Below are 3250 nucleotides of genomic sequence, written 5' to 3' on the forward strand. Positions count from 1 at the left end.
ATGTGACTACGTGGTGGATTACATCAACCTTTTCCTCCTAAATAGTGATCATTTCAAGCACTCGGGGGAAAAACTGATTAATGCTGCAACATTTAAAATGCTCAGTTTTTGCTTTATTTATAAAGAAATCATACAAACAAAGGTGGTTAGATCTTTAAAACTGTGAAGTGAAGCAAGTTTAATGAAGTCTCACAACTGCACATTCAGCATATAAACTCTACAGATTAAGATTACACAGAGAACATCGCAGGGACAATGATCATAAATTACATAACATGACCTCCATCTAAATTTAAAACAAATTAATTTGTTATGGAAAAGTCCCATTTTAATACTTTTCATACACTGATATTTGAATTAAAATGTTCAGAGCCATAATAATAAATGTGAAATGGACAGATAACTGTTTTCCCCTTGTTTCACTTTCTGAGATAATCAGAAAGATAAGGAATCTGATTTATTTCATTTATAAAAGATATGAAATTCAACTTTCTGAAGACACGTGTCTTTAAACTGATTTATTTGGCTGGTACTGAGCCAAACAAGGACATGACTCTAAATTGTGGTAAATAGTAAATAAAGCTAAATGTACCCTCTCTTCACACAGATGTTATGCATTCAGTGGTGCTTGTCAGACAGACCCCACAGTCACATCTCAGGGCCACAGGATGGGTGTAGGTGGGGTCCACATGGGGCTGGCAGTCGGGTAGTTTGACAGTGACCAGACGAGTCGTGTTGTAGGTACAAACCTGCTGGTAGGACTCGATGAACGGAGGCTCAAGGACCGGTTTCTGGGAATAAAAATAACATCTTTTGAAGAGGGAGAGTGAACAGAAGACAAAAGTAGAGATTGAAGAGAAGAAGGAGACAAAGATGCACCAGATAGAAAACAACAACTAAACAACCAAAAGCCAAAGACAAAAACCAGACAATCAGCTGATACACCTGAAAAGAAACTTAACAGAAAACATCCTACAGCCTGTGTAAGAAAACAAAGCAGAGAATCATCAGGAGCACCTAGAGGAAGACAAACTGAGAAAAACATGACTGTAGGTATCGGTGAGTAAAGCTGCAGGACAACACAGCGACTGTTTAAGCATGCATGTTAGTGAGAGAGAAAGATATCAGGAATGAGTTGTGTTTAATGATGAGTGCAATCATGCAACGATGCCTCCTACAAGGATCAGAAGCAGAGAAGGACTCAGGAAACCAGCAGCCACCACTGAGTATAAAACACTGACCTCACCTCAGTTAAACTAAATGTTTTACTCTTTTGTCTCCTGATTCTGGGACCTTAGCTGGAACTTTTCTGTGTAGTTTCCATGATCTCCATGTGCCTGTGTGGGTTCTCTCCACATTTTCTGGTTTCCCTTTGATGCATATTGGTTTACTTGGTAATTCCAAACTGGAAACCAGATAAAACCGTTTTCCTTCAAATGGAAATGAATCCACTTTATTGCACATTTAACATTTTATGGATTATTTTGTTCCGCTTGTTTTAGTGACCAGTTACATGACTAACCTTCATTTTCTTATCAGATCATTTTTTCATGGGAATTTCTGGCCCACCAGCAAAGTCACTGTTAATTTATTCCTGTATGTAGTTCATCTTATTTTGTTGCTGTTTTAAGAGAGTTTATTCTGAATTCAATTCTAAGAGGAAGCAAAAATTTAAATCTTGAAGCTAAACTGTGCCTCCCTCCCTGAGTCTCTGGACCCACTTCAGTTCACTTATCAGCCAAACAGATCCACGGACGGTGTCCCAGGAACCGCACACCACCCTCACCCACCTGGACAACGGGACACAGGGGACTATGTAAGGATGTTGTTCATTGACTTTAGTTCAGCTTTCAACACTATAGTCCCCACCACACTCCACTCCAAGCTCCCTCAGTGTCCTCAGCCCTCTGCTCTTTTCCCCGTACACTCATGACTGTGTAGCCATGGACAGCTCCATCACCATAGGAAAGTTCACGGACGACGCTGTGGTGGTTGGTTGCATCAACAACAATGATGAGCGGGCGTATACAGGGGAGCTGGAGAAAGCAGAGGAACTACACCTCTCTGAGGATTAGTGGGACTCTGGTGGAGAGGGTGTGCAGTTTCAAGTGGTGGGTGTGCACATCACCGAGGATCTTTCCTGGACTCTGCACATAGACAGCCAGGTGAAGAAGACGAGGCAGCGCCTTTTTCATCTCAGACAACTGAGGAAGTTCAGAGTCTGAAAATCATGAGGATGTTCTACACTGGAGTGGTGGAGAGTGTTCTGACTGGTAACATCACCCAGTGGTACGGGAACAGTACTGGTCGTGACTGGAGGGTCCTGCAGAGGGTGCTGAGGTCAGCAGAGCAAATGCCTCCCTTCTCCTCACCTCCCAGGTCTCACAGCGCCCCCAGCAGGCATCGGTGGTGATGTGCAGGCTGCCACATCCGGGCTTCCTGGCCAGGAAAGTAAACTCCAGAACTGCACAACCAATGAAACGCCGCAGGATGACTGCTGACACATGATTACGGGGAATCTGGCTGCAGAGACATCCAGAGCAGGAAGCAGCTGAGCATCAGTCCAGACCTCCTGTGGGATGAAGAGGAGTGGAGGTGAAGGAGAAACTGACTTCATGGCTTCATTCATTATTCCATAGTTCTGTATTTTAACTGAACCATTCATGAATAAAAGGTGGGCAGCTACTCCGTTCCTCCAGAAGCACATTTGTGAGGTTGGACACTGATGTTGGACCAGAAGGCCTGGCTCTCAGCCTCTGCTCCACTTCATCCCAAAGGTGTTCTATCAGGTTGTGCAGGCGAATCAAGTTCATCCAACCAAACTCGCTCATCCATGTCCTTATGGACCTTGCTTTGTGCACTGGTGCACAGCGTTGTTTTTGGCAGGCATCTCAGTTTTAGTCTTAGTTTTAGTCTTCAGGACTGTTGTGTAATGGAATGTTAGTGAGAAACTATGTGTTGTACCACGGACCTGTTTGGGAGTTACACAGGAAGTGAGCCGGAAAAGGCTAGAGAATAAACAGTTAACAGTAAGTCCGATCTCCGTCTTTCTTTGAGGTATCAGAACCCACAGAAGAACATATAACACAACATGGTGTCAGAAGTGGGATAGTACGCAAGTGTACCGAAACGAGAGGACACCTGACCCTGACAAAATCAAAGCCATACAAGACATGCCTGCACCAACTGACGTCGAGGGGGTGAAAAGACTGATGGGCATGGCGAACTACCTCAGCAAGTTTCTGCCACA

General features: G+C 43.9%; 1 pseudogene; it reads right to left on the reverse strand.

The window, feature by feature from the left end:
- Positions 1 to 348: 348 nt before the first annotated feature.
- LOC121635927 lies at positions 349 to 2831 on the reverse strand (annotated as a pseudogene).
- Between the last annotated feature and the right edge of the window lie 419 nt (positions 2832 to 3250).

Source organism: Melanotaenia boesemani, chromosome 24 (assembly GCF_017639745.1).
Source record: "Melanotaenia boesemani isolate fMelBoe1 chromosome 24, fMelBoe1.pri, whole genome shotgun sequence".
NCBI classification, from domain to species: Eukaryota; Metazoa; Chordata; class Actinopteri; order Atheriniformes; family Melanotaeniidae; genus Melanotaenia; species Melanotaenia boesemani.